Raw genomic sequence first — 21,656 nt, 5'->3', positions numbered from 1 at the left:
CTATTACACTCCTTCCTTTTACTACTTTGTATGTTTGGAAAGGATGTTTTATAAAGATCTATGCCAAATCTATGCCCAATGAATGTCTTATGCTTCTGGCATCGTTTTACTCTAAATTCAACTTAAGCTTTTCCCAATAGCTAGTTTATAGTATTTATAAATGCATTTTAAATGCCTTTTTTGGTGAAAAGAAAAACCTTTTTTTAAAAAAAAAATTACATCATTTTTATAATAGTGAAATTAGGATTAATTATGCATTTAATCTAGTTGACTACATTGATACTGATTTTTATTTTGTTCTGAGTATTTTTAGCATATTTTTAAAACAGGACTGAAGTTGCAATTGGGCCTTTAAAAGTTGTGCTATGAAGTAAGTGCGTTTAATGGAAGTTATATGAAAGGTTTATTGAGTAAACTTTTGAACAATTTCTTTATCTCCATGTAAATTGGAAAAAATATGTATAGATTATTAAATTATGCTTGGCACTGCTTTTTTACAATTGTCATAAACCATACCCTAATAAGAAAGAGACGATGCTATTTTCAACATGTCCCTCCTACTTTGACAACTATTACAAAATGCCAAACGTACTTTTTACCAAGGTGTCTTCATGAAAAATGTAAAAATACAGTAAATACTTGACCTTTTAAAGTACCAATACCAATCATTGGAGAAATAACTTTACATGTACTGCAAATAAATTTACTTGTCTTTTTTGTCATCTCCCAAGTAAAAATCACTTATAAAAGACAGAATTCATTAAACAGAGTTGGAGGACATCCTCTCAAATACGGCAAGGAAAATATGTGTCCCCTAGAGCCCAGCAACCCTACTACAGTAGGCTCTGAGAAATGCAATATTGCTGAAGTACAAGGCAATGAGTTAAGAAACTTGGGGAATCTAGGTCCTCAATGGAATGTATCTATCAATTTCCTCCTACCATAGCTCAGGTAACCCTGCAGAAGAGGGGAAACATTGTAAGAGCCAGAGGGAATGAAGGATACCAAGAACACAAGGCCATCTAAACACATCAGGACCAGGGCATTATGAACACCCGCACTATGGCAGTATGCACAGATCATGGATAGGTCTGCACATGATAAGGTCCCAGGGTTGAGAGTATAAATGGACACAAGCTCTCATCCCTAACTCAACAACTATCTCCTGTAGTGCCTGCATTACAATCTGTTCCACTATTCCGGCGAAGGGTTAGAGATTGAAATTTTATAGCTGTTTTACCCAAACTATAATTAGTGGTCAGGAGAAAGGGCCACACCTGTGAGCACCCGAGAACCTTCTGAGAAAAGGTAATAGCTAGCACCTGGCCCCCACTCAGTGTGGTTCTACAGAGCTGCATCTAATCAGTAGGGGTGCAAAGCTCCGCGAAAGACTCAAAAATTGCCTATGGGAAAGGAGCATGGGGCCCATAAGCAGTGATAGGCTCCTTAAGTTATATTATATCCTTGAAATTTAGTGGACTGTGCTCCTTAACCCTGTTATGCTGAGGATCCTCTGTCTAAACCACAGGAAAAGGTAGTCTTTCCTTTCCTAATGCTTCTACCTTGGTTATTCAATCTTTGACCTCCTCCTGTATCCCTGGAAGTACTAAAGGGATCACAAGAAAAGGGGTTGTGCCCTGGTGGACAGCTTTGCACTCATCAGCTTCAGCAATTCTTTGTTTTAATTGTTCAATTTCTGCTTCCAAAGTATCTTCTTCATCAGTTACGATAGAATTATCATCTCCTAGTTGGGATTCCTCTTGTTCCCTGATAGATTTTACAGATTTTAAATCTTGTATTTCCTCAAAAGTCTTATTCATCTCTGCCATTTGTTCTTTTACTTTTACATTGTTGCTCAGGAGCACATCTTTAACTAGACACCAAAGGAAAAGGTGGCCATAGGGATATTACCAGGCCCCTCTTCTTTATAAGACTTTATGAGATCTCCTTTTACCTCTTCCCAATCAGGGATGTTTAAGCCTCCAGAATGCATAAACCAGGAACTACGTGTCTCTAATATGGCAATGAATCCTTTAGCTGTCTTGTTTTAACCTCGGTGCCTTATCTTTTCAATAGGGCCATTAATTGCCCACTGAAAATTTCCATAGAGTTACTGGAACCCATCCTTCAATACACCCTCGTTCACTTACTTTGCCAGCCAGCCTCTGAGGGTGATCTCTTAGGTGATCCTTTCTTCCTGATCTTGATGGGACCTCCACTTGTAGCACACATGCTACAAATCTGTTCCAGGAATTGGGTGAAGGCCTAGAAATTGAAATAAGAGACAACACAACATGGGTCATATGTTCAACAGCAACGTCTGAATGCCATTTATTAAGGGGAAGGAGTGGACTTATATACTGACTCACAGCACAGTGGAAAACAACAGGGTTCTCAGGCTTAGCTCCTCCCCAGCAGACATATGTTAGCAAAACAGGAAGAGAACCAATAACAACTGGGGGGGGGGGAGGATGTTCTAACCAATAGCTTCAGGTTTGCTCAAGATGCCTCGGGGGTCCATGCAGGGCCCCACAATCTCTAATCAATAACTGCTCACAAATAAATAATTAATGTTCTACAATTGCATTTCACTGGGTATTAAACAAATCTTAAATCCTGGTCCCATTCCCCATAGTAGCTGGCTCATGTAAAAGGAATTAGGGGGTAATTTTGGAGGACTTTTTGTGTTTATTTTTGTTTTTGTTTAGTCTCATAAAGCTTTGTCTGGAATTTTCCTCTTTGGCTTATAAATGATATTTTCTGATTTTGTGGTTTTATACAATTCCCATTTCTGTCAAAGTGTGTTTCTACATCTATATTTTTGTTTGTTTGTTTGTTTTGGTTTTGTTTTCTGAGGGCTTTCTTTGACACATTTTTTTTTTTTTTTCTGTTTTCTTGTGAACATGGGTTAGGTGCCTAGAGAGTTGACCATTGTTTTCTTCTTCCCCAGCATCTTCTTCCTTCCACTAATATGTGAACTCGTGCCTTCACCACAATAGGAGCAGGGCCATGAAACTAATTTCATACTCAAAAATCATGAGTGGAAGGAAATGACATGCATTCCTTTTACGTTTCCAAGGTCTCCCTGTTTCATTAGAACAATGGGAAAGTACAATGGGAGCAGGAAACACGTGGGACCCAACTTCAGGTGCTGTGAGTCCCACATTCAGAGAATGGGAGACAGGACTACACAGCAGCATAAGAGACCTCAGTCCTTCAGTGTCACCAAGCAAAGGACATGTGCAAGCGCCTTTGCAGACTAGCAAAGGGATCCCTCAGAGCTGGAGTGCAGGGTGGTTGTGAGGTGTCTGATTTGGTTTCTAGAAACCAAACTCGGGTCTTGTAGAAGGACAAATGACAAACACTCTCAGCCACTAAGCCGGATCTCCAGTGTTCATTTTTAAAATGTATTTACTTAATTACCTATTTATTTGAGTCCGGGTATCTTCATGTAACCCTGGCTGTCATTGGACTCAATACATGGATTAGAATGGCCTCTAAATCAGAGAACCAACTCCCCCACCCACCACCAAGCACTGAAATTAAAAATGTTTAAAACCATACCAGTCCCCAAATATACAAGGTACTGAGACAAGTAACTCTCTCTCTCTCTCCCTCTCTCTCTCTCTCTCTCTCTCTCTCTCTCTCTCAAATACAAGGTACTGAGACAAGTAATTCTCTCTCTCTCTCTCTCTCTCTCTGTGTGTGTGTGTGTGTGTGTGTGTGTGTGTGTGTGTGAGAATAAAGGGGAATTATTAGAATTACAGGATGCAATCCTGCTAATCCAACAATGGTTAACTGAGAATGGAAAGTTCAAGAATACAACAGCTCATTCACAAGTCTGGATGTCTCAGCTAGTCTTCAGTGCACACTGGAATTCCAAAGAAGAACACTTTAATACCAGTGAAGGAATGGACTTGTTTGCAAGAGAGGACAAGGAGTCAGAGAGCAAAAGCTTCCTTCTTCTACAAACCTAAATAGGATTTTGTTACAAGTAGTTTTCCCCACCCCTGGTCCCACCGCCATGCCTGCCCCCAAATAACACACAGAGACTCTGTATTTAATATTATCCTGTTGGCCAGTTACTAGTTTCTTATCGGCTAGCTCTATCTTAATTATTAACCCATTTCTATTAATCTAAGTACTCCATGTGGTCTCATCTTACCAGAGAGCGGGTCTGGACCTCTGTTCTCCCCAGTCTCTCCATGCTGACTCCTCCTTACTACTTCCTCTCTCCTCCTTGTTTCCTAGTCCTGCCTATCTTGCTTTCCTATTGGCCAACAGAGCTTTATTCATTAACCAGTATGAGAAACATATTTACAGAATGACATCTCCCATTAGGCTTTCAGCAGCAGGTGTGGCCCACATTAAAGGTGGTTTCGGTGACTCAATATCCAAATTAAAGATGTGCATTTTCCTACTGCACAGGTCCAGATTGGAAATGGATATACAAACTTCACAATAAGCAAATATCCCTCACTGATGTGCTCTCCACATTTGGACCTTAGTTAATTCCATACTGTAGTCAGGTTGACAACCAAAACCAGCAATCCCAGTTATTCAGTATTTGATGTGGTGTTCAAAATGGCAGAACGTCTTTACTCAATTGTAAGAAATATTGAGAATAAACCAAAATGAGTACTGTAGAAGAACCTCGTAATGGGCCAGAATATTCACTGTTCTCTTTTTTATAGGCTTATGGTCTAAATATGTGCAACGTATCAAAACTAATTACCAACAGATACATTTCATCCCAATTAGCATAATTTCTGCAGTGTCCCTCCCATCCATTTAAGTAAAGCGGTACTTTCTGACAGGAAGGGCATCGCTGCACCTGTCAAAGTATCTCTATCATTATTTTATGTTGTATGTAAAATGTCAATTGCAATCATAAAAGCATAGAAGGAAAGGGCTTTCAACACTGAAAAATTACATTTGAAATCATCTGTGCTAAATATCAGAGGACAAATGAGAGTTGCAAAATGATATTTATACAACACTGAATCTTAGACAATACTTTATTTTTCTTGAACTATTCGACTTTCCTAGCTGAAGCTTATTCTTCTAAAAATATGTGGGTATTGTATAGAAAAATGTACAGATATTTAAAATGTTCATATTCATCTGTTTGAGGACTTTCCATAATATTTGTAATGTTCTATAATCTGACTATAATTTTGGGAGGACTTTTAAACTTATATCTGTAATAATGTCATTATTAGACCACAAAAGAGGGATTTATTCTAGGAACATAGAGAATTGGAGTCCTCAGTGAGGGAATATGACCAGGACAAGCTTCAGTGTAATACACATTAAAAAAAAAAAGACCCAGAGACAGATAAAGAAGTTCAAGCTGAAGATCAGGGAAGCAAATCAACGGCACACTAGCTCTCCCCTCTAGCTCATACTGAGAGGGCTGATCCACACACCAGCTCTTCACCAAGCCTCAGCCTCTCCTAGTGTGGCTGGAGAATGAATTCTCCTACTGACCCTGTTTCCTGTCTTAAATACCTCTCATGAGTCCTGGGGAGAAAGGTCTGAGCTTTGTTTCTCTTTTTTATACTAAGTCTTGTGTAAGCCTGGGTGGTCTTATACTCACAGAGATCCATCTGTCTTTGTCTCCTCAGTCTTGGGGTTAAAGACAGCAACCACTGCCTGATCTCTATAGCTCCAGTCTGACTTTTCTTTTCTGAATCCTCGGTCAAGATTTAATAAGTCATAACTAATATATCATTATACTTTCCAATGTATTCAAGCATATCTCCTTTCATTCCATTATAAATCAAGCTGTTCCAGAAAACCTGAGTGGACTTAGAGGAAGGTAAATAAAAAAAGAATGATATGTAAATATCTGTTGATGGAGTCCCTTTTGATACTTTACAAAATATTCTTATTGTGTGACATTTAAATTCATTAAACATACCAACCTCCCAAAATATTTATTCTGTGTAAGATAAATTTTAAAACATATCTTTATGAGATATCCATAGTTTCACTATTTTGTATCAGTTTGTCATACAACAACACTAACTTCCTACATCTAGCTAGCAAAGCATATCAATTGTATTTTATTTCTAATAAAGGTGTATATATTTAAAATTGTATTTCTTTTAGTATGAAGATAGTAAACACATTTCTATTGTACATTCTACTGCTTTTTGTATTTAATATAATGAAAAATAAAATATGCAATATACTTCCATTAATTTTCACAGGTCATTTTTGAAAAGCACTAGCAATTAAATTTTATTTAGGGAGACAAGAGGATGTAATTAAACTTCAAGAGGTTATGAGATAAGTTTATATGGAGAAGATGTTGATGCACATGTAAAATTATCATATAATGGCTAAATTAAGATGATACATAGGTCAATGATAGCTGCCCAGCTTTACGACTGGGGTCTCTGTGCTCTCACTAGGTCAGGTTGACTGTTTGTGTGGGTTTCCACAGCATGGTCTTGATTCCTTTGCTCCTCCCTCCTCCCAACTCCTTCTTCCCTCTCTACAGCTGGATTCCAGGAGTTCGACACAGTGTTTAGCTGTGGGTGTCTGCTTCTGCTTCCATCAGCTACTGGACTGAACCAAGCCCTCATAATGTGGGTGCCAGTTAGGCGGGCTGGGCAGTCTATGGGACAAACAGTGGAACCAGTATTTATTCCTAGTGCACAAATGGACTTTAGGAGCCCATTTCCCATGGAGAGATACTCTCTCAGTCCAGATACAAGGAGGAGGCCTTCGGCCCTCCCACAAATGATGTGACACACTTTGATGATTCCCTATGAAGGCCTCATTATCCTTGGGGAGTGGGTTGGGGGTGGTCAGTGAAGGTCATGGGAGAATGTGATGAACAGAGAAATGGGGACTGATAGGTAAAATAAGATTGTTTCTAAATTAAAAAAAATTAAAAGTAGAGTATACATAGGAACTAGGGTGATATGTTCTAAGTATATTGTGTTTAAAAGCAGAATATCTCTGACTCAATATGGGAAAAAGCCTATCATAAGAATAAATGCATAAATAGTATGAAGCATAAAACAAGCATGAAGATAAATATTGAGAGTTAAATTGGATACACAAAGTAAGACTTGAATGAGAGAAAAAGACAGATTGTTCTGACTCTGTTGATGAGGTCAGGATCATCCTTGTGATGGTGAAACACTACATATAGCATTGAGATATCCCATGTAATGTATTCCCCAAGAGATTAATTGAGGTTACCATGATGTAAGAAAATACAACACAAAGAACTGTAGGCAACTGAGGGAAGCTGAAATTGGGAGATATGGTATTCCTCAGGGTAGAAGACATCCAGTAATTTTTCGGTGCCAAAGAGTCCATCATGAATCCATAAATCCTGACAATTTTATATAGACTCCAAAGGTTATATTAGAATATATATATATATATATTCTAATATATACATGAAATAAATATTAGGGAAGAAAAAGGCCATGAAATTTAGGAGGGTAAGTAGGAGTTTATGATAGGGTTCAGAGGAAGAAAATGCCAGGTGGTGGTGGCACACTCCTTTAAGTCCAGCTTTGGGGCGGCATAGACAGTCCAATCTCAGTGAGTTCAAGTCTAGCCTCATCTATAGTCTGAGTTTCAAGACAGGCTCCAAAGCTACAGTTGTTTAAACGAAAAAAATTGATACATTAATTTCAAAATGTTATTCAATTTTAATTTAAAAAATACATATATTTACAGTGTACCTACTTAAATTTTTTTCAAATACCTGTATTTGCAGTGATAAATATTAAGAGAGATATTTCCTAAAGAATTCAATAAATTGGAAATATATCAAGTATTATTGAAATAATTTAATCTACCTTTTAATAATAATTGTTGTGTTTGATGATTTTGAAATATGGAAAGTAGAAAGTGAATTTCTTGAATGTGCCTACATATATGACATTTTAAATAACCAGAAAATAATTCTGACACTTTACCTAACTATATAAAATTTGCCTCATCTGTCAAGGTATCAATATTAAGTATGAATTCTCCTCTCTTACTGTTTTCAATTTGAAATTGTACAAATATTCAGAACTCTAGATGAATCTGTCATTTTGTTTGCAAACTAGAGAGTAAAATTCTTAGGTGTCCCTATATAATTTTATTTAAATGAAGTACAATCTTAAATGGAAATTATTTTGGCATGAAAATTATAGCACATGCCGCTTTGAGGTAAGTGGCAGGCAAAGCCCTTTGCTTCCTGGAGTGAATATTCTTTCAATTGTTTATTTATCCCCAATGAATAGGTGATACCCACTTCATATTATGAGTTCTTAGTATTTGAGATCTTTCTTGTTATTAAATCTTCATGGGAGTGGTACAAGCACAGAGCTCGTGTACAAGCTCTTAAAAAATCAAATTATTTAAAAAAATACATAAAAGAAATCTGCACTGAGACCAAGATTCCCACAATGATTAGAGGGAATAAATCAACATATTATATGTGAGATTCTACATTTGAATACACGGACATTCTGCAGGAAAAAAAAAAACAGCATTTCCGCATTCAATATTAAACACATCAGAAAATGTGACTTACTTTGTGGCTACATTTTAGTTCTGAGACTTTATCATTTATTTATGTACATGTGTGTATGCTTATGTGACTGGATGTGTACATGACTCCAGAAAGAGGAAGTTAAGGATGATTGCCAGATTCCTGGAGAGGGTGCCAAATTTCAATGCTTTATGGGAGTAGCAAGGGCTCTTCCCCATTGAACTATGACTCCAGCTCTGGGATCTGATTCTAGGTGTCAGCCACCATGAATTTTAGATACTTCTGTTCATCATTCAAACACTTTTATAGTCAATTTCAGTGATATTTCTTCAGAAATCTCTCCCTTTTTTAGGCTGAAAAACTAATTTTTTTTTCTAAAAAAATATAATTGAATTAAAAAGCTATCTGTCTTTCTGTGAACATTTCATTATACTATAAAGAAACAAGTTCATTACAGAGCACCTCCAAGATCAGAATACAGTGTAATCTCTACAGCTGAATATTTGTGTGAACCATGGTTCCTTACATTAACCTGCACATGTGAATGCTTACACACTATCCTGTGATATCAGTTACTGAGATATGAATTAGCAGTGTTTCAAAGTGACTCTATAGAACCAACACCAGTTCTCTCTAGTCCTGTACCAAGCAAACTATATTTTCCCACATGTTTTCCTCTTTTTTTGATGAGCGTGAACACAGCTTTTAAATACGTAAACTACATGCCAGATCAAAATAAAAGCAGGCCTCAACCATTTCTTATTTTGCATTTACCTATTCATCTTTGCTACAGACTTAAATATTTCTCCAGAAATGATGGCAGAGCTACATTAAGTGAAATAATTTTATCTTGTGAAGGTAAAGGAACTTAAATGTCTGTCAAGGAAAACTGTTTCCTAGTTTTAAAAAATGTATTTCTCCAAAACAACATCAAAGAATTGTCATTAAAGGATGATATACTTGCTTAGTTATGCTTATGATTTGTGTAAACTCAGTGCTGACTAAAAAGCCAAAAAAAAAACTTCCAGTTCATTTTGGGTAATCCAGCTGATACAAAAGCATAAACACTAATTAAGAAACTGTTATTTTAAGTATCTTTCCTCTAAAAATATTTTGTGGTTTTTATTTTTGTTTGTTTGTTTGTTTTGTTTTTTGAGGCATGGTTTCTCTATAGCTTTGGAGCATGTCTTGGAACTAGCTTTGTAAATTAGACTGGCCTTGAACTCACAGAGATCTGTTTCTGCCTCCCAAATGTAGGGCTTAAAGGTGTGTGCCACACTACCAGGAATTTGTTTTAAAGAGATTTTTTTTTTTTTTCAGGGCAGTAAAAGACTCCCATATGAGCAATCAGTGATCAATCGGAATACTAATCAAATTGTTATTTTGGAAGACGTCTTTGTAAAACAGAATGTGTCAAATGATCCCCTTTTATTTTTGATGAAAAGACAAAACTGTTGGGCAGATTATTACTTTCTGACCAAAAACTTCCACAGATACACAACTGGGCTTTTATGATGTAGTAACTAAGCAAATTGTAAATGACTTTATAACAAAGAACAAGGAAAACACAAAATTGCTTAATCATTCTCCAGCCCAGTCAGTTTCCCCTCTCCTCCCAGTCCATCCCCCTGATCTCCCCTCCATGTGCCTCCTCCAACCTATCCCTTCTCTTTTCTCTTCAGAAAGACACAGGCCTCCCAACCACGGCATATCAAGCCGCAGGAAGACTAGACACTCTCTTATTAAGGCTTGACAAGGCAACCTAGTAGAAGGAAAGAGTCCCAAATGCAAGTAACAGAATCAGAAAAAGGCCCTACTCCCTCTGTTAGGGTTCTCCTAAGAAGACCAAGCTACACAACTGTAGCATGCACGTTCTCCGGCTGGAGGTTCGGTCTCTATGAGCCTCTAGTGAAGGGTTTACACTTCCCCACTCAGTACAACTGAAATTAGGTTTCAGTGTCCTTGGAACAAGCACCTTTTCCAACAAAGGGCTGTTACTCAACAACAGCCATGACGGCAGGGACGGATGGGGAAGGAAGCACATTCCAGGCCTGAGAAAGCCCCTACAGTATCTCAAGGCAACGACCAAATAGAAACAGTTCCTTACAAACCCCTTAAAAGATGTTTGGACTTGTTTCAATTTGCCCAAGTGTGGGAAGCCACAGCCCCAAGTTTGCTCTGGCATAAACTCAGACTTCCTGGCATCCAGCCAGGCGCCATCTTGGGGCTGTGGCTTCCCACAGTGAGTACCTTCATCAGTTTGAAGGAAGCTAATGTGAAGCTTCGAGCAAATGCCCTCATCAAAAGAGGCACCATGTGCATGCAGCAGCAGCAACCTATGCTGTCTACTCAGGATTTCAACATGGCTGCAGAGATCGTCCCTCAGAACCCCGATGTGTATCATCACCAAGGATAGCTGAAAATTCTACTGGATCTAGTTGAAGAAGCAGTGGCAGCCTTTGATGCGTGCATTAGATTAAGACCCACGTTTGCTCTGGCATAAACTCAGACTACCTGGCATCCAGCCAGGCGCCATCTTGGGGCTGTGGCTTCCCACACCCAAGTACACCCGAAGACTGAAAACATTAAAATTTCAGCCATTTACAAATGTACTAATGTAACTGCTGCTTGCTTAGCCAGTCATGTATGAGATGACCTAACTGTTCCTGGAATCCGCCTCGCTGTGTGTAAATGGAGCCTGGGTGCTCTTCTCACAGTAGCTATTTAGTACAAGAGTTTACCCCTGCATGCTCCATGTTTCTGTAGAATAATTGCTCTCTGTTTTGTCGTGCTATCTGAGCCAGTGGTCTTCCTTCAACGATTCTCAGATGCTTACACTATGAGTCCTGGTTAGTTGATTACCTGGATTTTCTTCTGGTGTGCTCCCCTCTGGCTTCCATAATCCTTCACTTCCTCCCTCTCTTTCACAGGATTCCCAGAGTTCTGCCTAATGTGTGGCTGTGGGTCTCTGCTTCTGTTTTCGTCAGATGCTCAGAGAAGCCTTTCTGATGACAACTGGGCTAGGCAACAATCAATGAGTATAGCAGAATATCACTAGAAATCATTTAATCTACACATTTTTCTTGTTGCCAGTCATGTTTAGTCCTATTCTAGGTTTCTGGGCTATCCAGCCTCTGGGCAGTGAACTAAATGTGCTGATGAAAAGGAGTGAGACTATGAATCTCTAGCAATGCCTTCTCTACATTCAACCAGGACCTAGAAACGGAAGTCTACCAATTAAGATGCTGAACTGGACGAGGAAAAGCCTACATGGCCTGAATCCTGAACAAAGAACTATAGGAGGCTAAATAGCCTAGGTGATCCTCCTCAGGGAAGAGCACAAGTATTTGATCTTCAGTCCCTAAGAGTCAGCCCTGAAAACATACATTAAAGTAACATTCCATAGACTCAACAGGTTATATTTAGGGATACATTTGTATGGACAGATACATAGATGCATGCAATAACAATGAAAAAAGAAACTATGGATTTGAAGGATGTAGGCAGGGGTATGAGGGTGATTTTGGAGGAGAGAAAGGGGGGGGGCAAAGACACATTGTAGCTAAATTCCAACCTCAAAAATAGACAGAAAGAGAAGTGTCATGGTAGCTAGGAGGGGGCCAGGGATTATTGAGCAACTGGTCTTCTCTGGTTGGGTTGCACAGGTGGCCCTAACAAAGAAATTAATTATCTGTGGACAAAGTGAGGTACATCACATTCAGGGCAAGTTTCTCATAGCTCTGTCTGTAACTTTGGAAAAGTCACTTTCCATTTTTGAGTTCCCACTTTGACAGTTTACAGTGGGTGTGATGAGAATGTCTATAGATTTTAACATCTGGAGCCTAGAGCAGGCTATACAAAAATAAATAAATAAATAAATAAATAAATAAATAAATATGTTTCTTTGAGTCAAGAAACCTCAATTTCCTGGCTTTAAGTAGAACAAATAATTGGAGGACATTCTTTCAGGGAAGAAATAATCTAATTGTCAAAATTATTTTTCCTCAGAGTACTCACTATAGCGAGGGCCAACTTTTAGGGTGTTATTAAGTGGTTTAATTCTTACTTAGTCAATGTTTCCCCCCCCCACCCCCCAGGGACATGAACTTTCTGTGTTTCTCTGCAAAAGGGGTCTCAGTTCACTCTCAAGGGAACCAAGTGATATTTAATATATATTTCATTTTGCACACTGCAAGGGTAAAATATCTTGTAATATGCTTATAAACACACTAGAAGTTATAGAAAACCCATTGTATTTTTTTCAAGAACAATTAGAATTTTTTTAAATGCCTTAGAAATCTCTTCAGCAATTATACCCCAGAAAGTTCATGATAGACATTTTGATTGCATGTCTAAAATCTGATAAGCTGAAATGAAAAAAAAAAATAGAGAAACATGGAGAAATGTGATTGTCAGGCTCTTTCTGGCTCTGCTGTGTGAATATCCCTTAGTGACACTTAAATGACTCCACAGCTGAGGTTCTCACAGTAAATAATTTACGTCCCCACCATAGACTTTATAGGTGTCATATAAACTCTTTATGAGATAGCAATCACATTCAATAGGTTCCTTTATTTGGCCAGAAACAGAAACAATATACATACAGAATGGCTGCATTGGAAGTCAGGTTCATTCCACAGCTGAAAAATGACATTTTTAGAATTAAATCAGTTTTAACGAAGTTATACATGTGATATATTAGTCATTGGTTTTCTAAATTCACACTTAAATAAAAACATGATAAAACTATATTGTGTACAATTTTACTACGGCAGATATCCCAAAGAGCACGTTTATGTTCACAGAATATGTTACAAGAATGATTATAGCTATTGCTTGTCATTTTACTAAAATATGTGGGAAAAATATCACTGATGGCAACTTCCCAGAATTGTATTTTAGAGAACTAATGTAATTATGAAAATAAAATTTTTATTCATGTGCAATAACTTTACTACACCTGACAATATTTTCATTTGCTTGCTTTCCTTACTGACTGCCTGTTGGAATATGTGATGAGCCACAGACCTTGGATTATCTGGCCAGAGAGAAAACTTTCTAAACTAACTTTAGCAGAAAAGAAAATACTTAAATATCTAATGTCAATTTGATTGCAAAGACATGATCAACTTGACTATTTTGTATGAAGAAAACCCAAAAATGGACTTATAAAAGACAAATCACATCTCATGTCAAAGAATTAGCTATTGTTTTCATCTGTATGGAACACACCACACACCAAATCTTTACCTGTTTGCAATACAAGTATACAGTATATATATATATATATATATATATATATATATGCAAAAATCAAGAATTTTAGGAAGAATGTAACATTTAACGTAAAAATAATAAAGGTTGATACTTGAAAATAAGACTTCAAATCTGGATTCTTCTATCAACTGTCTCTGTAATTTCCATCAATTAACACTTAATTTCTCAATACCAAGAGTAAAATGAGGTAACATATATCATTAAATTTTATAAATTTAAATATAGTGTGATGACTTGTTTTAAAAGAAAATATGGCACATAATCTTTTTTAGTATTTGTTGACTATTTGGATCAGCACCCTTCCCCCAGCTCTTTTCTTATCTTCCCACATCACAACCCATCTACTTCTGTTTTCTTCCTCTCAAACAAAAGAACAAAAAATACCCAGAAGACAAAAAATATTAAATCAAATCATCACAAATGAAAATATACACAGAAAACGTGATATCAGTTTTGTGTTGCCATCTACTGCTGAGCATGAGGCTAGCCCTGGGGCATGCTTGATGTAGCCAGTATCATTCCATCGAAGAAACAGATTTTTCCCTTTTATATCAGGGTGTCAGTTGCAAACAAATTCCTAGTTAGGGGAAGGGGTTTGGGGAGTCAACTTTCTGTTCCCCCTATTAAAATATGTCTGGCTTGAACTTGGTTAGATCCTGTGCATGTTGACACAGTATCTATGAATTCATGGGTGTATCAGCTCCATTGTATATGTAAGATTCTATCTTCTATCTACTTGGAGTTGTCAACCATCTCTGATTCATACAATCTTTCCAACTCCTTTCCCGCATAAATTCTCTACAGACTACAAAACACTCTAATTAGGTATAAGGTCAAATTCTCTCCCTCTCTGCACAATGCCCTGACGTTGTGTCAGTTACAACCTACTGCAAGAAGAAGTTTCTAGGAAAAGAATTCAGTGGCACATTTATTTATAAGTATAGCAAAATGTCATTAGGAATTACTATCATATCCTCTTAGGACAGCAGCTCTTGACTCTGTGGGTCTCAGAATTTTACACTACAATTCATGACAGTAGCAACATTATAGTTATGAAAGTGTAACAAAAATAATCTATGCTAGGTCTCATGACCTATCTCATGTCCAGTTACAGTCATTGGGGGCTGGCATGGGGGACTTGGGAGTGGGAACATGGAAGGAGGAAGAGGGAACTGGGATTGATATGGAAAATAAGATTGTCTCTAATTTAAATAAATAAAATAAAAAAAGAGTTCCAACTCATTGAGTTGACCATAAATCTAATTTTTACAAAAAAAGAAAAATGCCCCATAATATTCATGCCAATATAGCACTAGTATGCCTTGGAAGGTACTTAGGTCTCATAGTTTGTGCTATTAATGATTACTTTCCTCCTCTGTTAGCATACATTGTACCCTTTAGCATCATGAATGCTAGTCTTTAGAGGTATAGCTTCTTGTTAGACAACAGCTCCTTTGCTCTATGCTTAATGCCCTAAGTATATAGTGTCTACAGAAGTAGGCCCTTGTTGTCAGGTTGTGGAGGGTAAGCAATAGAATCGTCAGTAACATGTAATGTTTGGTGGGCTGTCTAAATGACGCCTTTTGTTACAAGCACAATCTTCACTGTGTCTTTGGCTATCCAGACTCCATTTCCTGGTTATCTAGGCAACTTGGGGCATAGCTACTTCTGGTGGTGTGGACCTCAAATTAGACCAGCATTTGGTTAGCCACTCACACTAGTTCTGAGCCTCCATCATCCCAGAACATCTGGAAGATAGGGCAGATTGTAGGTCAAGGTTTTATGGGTGGGTGTTGACCCAGTCCCGCCACTGGAAGCCTTGCCTGGTTATAGAACAGGACTGTTTCAGGCTCCATGTTCCCTATTACCAGGCGTCTTCTCTAAGGTCACCCTTAGAGATTTCAGGGAGTTTCTCCTGTTCTCAGTTTCCACATCACCTCACATGCCTTCCAATTTCAGTTGTCTCTCTCTGTATTCCCTCCATTCCCTATCCAGTTTTCATGATCTCAGCCTCTATCTCTCAGTATGGCAAGGGTTGATTTAATTATGTAAAAAAGTCTCACTAATACAGGATATAATACATTTAATAATCATGTAATAAAAGATTCTTTAACCCTACAAAGTATCATTCAGATATTCAACTCTTAAAACGTGAGAATAATGTAATCCACATATATTTGACAGGACAAGCTTCACTGATCTTTTTTTGCTTTATCTTGCTCTTTGTTCATCTTTAGTTTTCTCCATCAATAATAATGATTAGTTAAAGAGTCTTCACATTTTATTTAATCTATAATTACCAGCCACTATTAGTTTACTTTTTTATTGTTCTGTTTAGTTCTCAAATCTATATTAATTGTTGAGTATAATAATTTAATCACAACCTTTTCTAACAAACATTTAAGGAACAAATAATGATCCAGAGTGTGGAGTTTCAAAATAATATGCATAAATTTCTCATCCTTTTTATACTGCAGCATCCTTTTAAATTATTACGCTATGACAGTTTCACATGGTAAAATGTTTAGTTCAAGGGGAAACGCCTATCTAGACAGGCCGAGGAACCGAATTCACATCTATCAAGCACCACAGCCTGACTTTAGCTTCACATTGGGTTGCGTGTCAGATAGGTTGAATGTGATCTGAATAGATGTGAAAGAAGGTAGACCCAGAGAGACAACAGAGCCAGCTCTGCAGAAACGAAACATAACTGACTGTGTCTCCTTCAGGCTCACTGCCTGGAACAGCTATTAGTGCTGTTGTTTTGGACATCTTTGATGAGTTGGGCAATCACACTGCAAGTTTTTTTTTTTTTTTTTTGTCATGCGGGGAGTCTTGAATATGGAGGTTTCTTTGTAGGTGGTCATGCTTGTATTGTACAGCAACAGTGAAGAAAATCTTCCTTCCTAGGGCTCCTTTCTCATTTACAGAAATGATGCCCAGAATTATTTTCTTGGGGATGTCTCCCAGACATCGGAAAACAAACAGTAAGAGGATTTTGTGTTAGGGGCTTTATGTTTTATTTTTTTATAATCTTGAATTTTGAAAATAAAAATCCTTACATTTCTGATGTTCTGTTCATACATATTTTAAAAGTGCAAAAACAAACAAACAAAAGATAATAGTATTGCAAAATGAAATTGGGTTCCACTTCAAGAATTGAAGAGATGACCAAACAAACACAAAGTTTTTTGTTTTGTTTTGGTTTGGTTTTTGTTTTTTGTTTGTGAAAGGTGTTCTTTTGTAACAATTTTCCTGGAACTTTTTACCAAACAGAGGAACCTCTGGTGCTTTGAACCACAAGTACAGGACTGAGTACCACACAGCTTTAAGCCCTTCAGAAGCATGAAAGACAGGAGCCTGTGTTCCCAGAGAGAACTGTTTGCAAAATCAACTATTTATCTTTGATTATTCAAGATCCCATTTGCCTCTGACACCCTTCCAGAGGTGAGAGGCATAAAAGCCAGTGCAGTTTTAACACTTACGCGCTTAACTTGCCACCATAGATAGAGATGCCAAGGAGAATACACTCAGCAACCACATGTTACAACATTAGCAATTAACTCTGACTCTCATTCATAAAGGGGATACCAATAAAATTACTAAATGAATTAATTATAGAATTTAAAATCATCGGTTTATTAATAAAGCTTAAATGACATGGCAGCACCTAAAGTAAACTGAAAAATGCTTAATGCATCCTGAACCTTTGATCAATGAAGTATGTTTATTGTTGTTCTGAAAGAGGCACAGATGGCTCTTTTCAACAAAAAAGGAAAAAGAAACAGCATCTTAACTAGAAATCTGCTGGGTAGGTGAATTCTCACTAGGAGACAGTGGCTGGAGGAACAGCAAAATTGTGGGGCAGGCTTGTTTTGCATTGCAAGTTCTAGCTATCTAAGACTTACAGAGTAAGACTGTCTCAAGACAAAATTAACAAACTCAAACATAATAAGATCAGTGAAAATATGTCAGTGGCTTAGAAAGGGCTTTCCATTCACTCATTCTCACTGACTATCCATGGCAATGATAGAAAGAAGGGGAAAATGCACGACAGATCAGGAGGTGTAGTGTAGGTATGTTCAGAGCATGTCTGTTTTACCCAAAACGAATAGAAAAATATTCGTTTCACCCCATGTTTTTGAGATTACGATATTTTCTTTAAATGTCAGTGTTTGGAGGTAGTAAGTATCATAAAACCCACATTTTTAGCATCCCCAGATTTGTTTGATATATCAAACTTGAGGTTCAACAATCACTAATCTGTCACTGGTATTCATCCCAAATAAGCAAAGAGAAATACCACTGACCCGATCACCATGGGTAAATTAATTGAAGGAAGCAATTAATTAAAGCAAGCTTTTAATCCATGTCCACTGACTATCTGCCCTAAAGTGTGGTTCCAGAGATCAGAACTGGACTTGAGGAACAGATGGATTTTATAGCTCAGGGATGGGGGTGGGGGCTTCCAAATGGGGGATTTGGCAGACAAAATAGGTTGAGCTACAGGAATAACACACAAGCATAACAAATTAGTCACACTGACCTCGGGAAACAAGGACATGCTTGCAAGGTGCTCTTAACAATGTAGTCATGACAACAGGTAGAGATAACAAGGTAGTCCCAGATAGTCAAAATAACCTGACTTATGGGTGTCATTTCTTGGAAGAGTCAGGACAGAACCGTCTGTAGTTCGGCATAGATCAATCCTTGAGAAACTAAGGTTTAGCCATAGAAAGGAATGAGCCTAGTTTGTATTTACTCTAAGATTGCTTTTAAAACAAAGATGGAGGCAGACTGGTTCATCATTCAGGTGTGTATTTTTAGAGAAAAGAAAAAGAATAGGGTGACTTCCTCCTCTTCATTTTGTTTAACATACTGTATTACTATATTCTGGGGTTTCCTTCTGGTCTCTTGTCTCCTTGTTCCCACTTGTATTTTTCCCCCTCCTTACTTAGACATGCATTGTTTCAAATAAGAGGAACAGTATTTCACAAAAGTATTTTATGTAGGCTTTTGCCAATTGTCCAAAATGCAATAAGTCTGAAATGAAAAAAAATCTAATGAACAAGGAAGCACAAATAAATTAAAAATAATTATTGCTAGCCACACCCTGTACAATAGTACGGGATGTACTGTTTGTGCTTCAATTTCTCGTATGTAGGAACGTGCTCATAATTTGGACTTGCATGATATTATATAGCAAACAAGGATGGAATTTTCAGTGAGAGGAAAAGTTTAGGAAGATGATACTCAAGTATCTGTACATAAGTTTAGATGATTCAGAGAGAGAGAGAGAGAGAGCCTTTGTGATATGGCATACCATCCTATGCCATATCCATCAATATAACTCTTTTGTTATCTAAAGTAATTATGTGATATCAGATTTGAAAAATTTGCTGATATTGCAGATGAACAAGCTAATATCTGGGAGCTTTCATCACCTGACCAAGTCATTAAACATAAAGAAAATCTAACTCTAGGGATAACTAGGATAATTGGAAAACACTGTTCAATTCCATAAGACTATCAGAACACAGCCCATGAATTGTCAGGAGATTTAGGAGACCTTTTGAGCAACTTCAGGTAAATAAGATAAGAGTCCAAGAATAACCAAGAATAACCTCTTGTGCTTTTGAGTCCTTCACAGGAATAAATAGGAGTGGGTTTCCTTTAGATTTCCCTTAAAATTGCCATTATTATATAGATGATGTTTCTAAGCACAGGTTGCTCTTGAGATTATAGACAAATTGGACTCAAGTGAACTTTGCTCACATGACCTTGCTTAATCTTAGGAATGTCTTCACAATGCAAATTGTCTGATGAACTGGATAGAATTGATTATTACATAAGATTAGGGTGTGTTTCATTTTTAGGCTTCACTCTTCCAGGTTAATGCCATTAAAAGCAGTACCATAGGACAACATAAAATTTGTTCCCAAATATGTTATCTATTATGTAAATTTATTTCTTAAAACTTTCATAGAGTCATGAAAATAAAATCAAACACAGATTTTAATAAAGACATAAGTTCCATTCTGAGGAAGGAGCAAGGTGTGGAATGTTGATTTTAGACACCAGCAATCCATTTCTAGTCTGGGTTTCAAAATGAATTAGGGAAGCATCCTGATTTATTATATTCATAAATTTTCAGCACTTACAAAAAGTGAGTGCAATGTTTGTAATCTTGGCAGATTTAGCCTACTCTTTGAGGAATAGTAAAATTTAACCCTAGAAACTGTAACTGCCACAGAAAGATAGACCTATAGATAGCCATATCTATAAAAGATACAAGAGGGAGGGGTACATTAAAGTCCAGTGCATAAAAGAGTGTGGGATTTTTATATAATCTATGTACATTCCTTCCTGTAATTAAATATATATGTAGCATCAGGTCCTGAGCAAATGACATGTAAATAATTGTTATATAATTAAGATGGTAGTGACAAGACATAGGCATGTATTGGTTTGGTCTACTTGAATATTTTTTTAAGCAGTTTTGACTGTGGTTGGTTTCTTTCCATAGATAAGGAACCCATGAACGTGGAGGGTATCAAGTATCTATTTACAACAAACTTATTGTATTCATTCCAGAAACTTTTAATCACTAATCGGTGTCATACATTAGAAGAGGCAGAGAGGGAAGAGAGTTACAGAGATATTGACTGAGGACACTGGCTCATTGTGACACTTTGTATTTGTCAGATGAGCAATGTGCAACTGAATTAAATATAAATCAGGTAATTATAGACAGAAAAGTTCAGTGAAGGAAATAATCACAGAGATTACTATAATCAAACAAACATGGAGGGAAGGGCTTACTATAGACAGTCAGTGTAGGTGACACTCATTTTGGAGAAGTATTCTAAATAATTTAAAGGGTAAAAATGAACCAGATAGTTTAAGAGCTATGGAAATTATGTGTGTGAATCTTTGAGTAGAAAATAAATTTGTCATCTATATATTATGAAAGATAATATGCTGGAATAAGTGAATAATCTAGAGAATAAGTCTGGGTGGTATTCAATGTTCAATCATAGGTTTCCATTTATGTCTTAAGGCAGTCAAACTGTTGAAACAAAATATCTTAGCCTAAGTGACATAAATAACACAAATGTATTTCTCATACTTTTAGTGCATAGAGTGTTGAGACAAAAGTAGCATATGGCCAAGTTCTGTTAAGGACACAAACTGTATTTAATATGGTGTCTGTCTTGCAATGTTCTCTATAATGTAAGGAAAGTATGGTCTGATCTATGGGACTTGTTATAGGATGACACTGATACCCTCAGGCAGGCCCTACACCTGTACATTCTTGAAACCTACTGAATTCTTAAAGCCAAACCTCCATGCAAAATTACATGGGGATTAGGAATCTTCCATATGGTGGTGACATAAGTGATTAGCTTATATCAGCGATCATGTGGGAATCTCAACCCATGGTATGGAAATTAGATGATTTATTCAGTTTTCAATGTATTTATGTATAATTATTCATCTTCTTCCTACCTATCATATATCCATCCACATAAGTACCTAAGAAATTCAATTAATAGAAACATGAATGTTAGTCTAATATACACATGCAATTCAAATATTTTAATCAAATTAAAGATAAGAAATGTAGTTGTTATGTTCTCTTTTATCTTAATTTATAAATAAAACTCTGTTTTCTGTATTATCTCCCATACTGTTAGATAGGGAAGAAAGTCACAGATGTCGACTCTGAGTGGAGCTTATAAAGAATTTAAAATTGCCATCAAAGCTGATTTATATTTTACCAATATTAGGGAGGGTTGGACAGCGTTTTTAATGATATATATTTATTTTATTTTTATTATTTTTCATAAGTAAATTAATTTTTCAC

The sequence above is a fragment of the Phodopus roborovskii genome, unplaced genomic scaffold (assembly GCF_943737965.1).
Source record: "Phodopus roborovskii unplaced genomic scaffold, PHOROB, whole genome shotgun sequence".
NCBI classification, from domain to species: Eukaryota; Metazoa; Chordata; class Mammalia; order Rodentia; family Cricetidae; genus Phodopus; species Phodopus roborovskii.
This window is presented reverse-complemented; position numbering follows the sequence as displayed.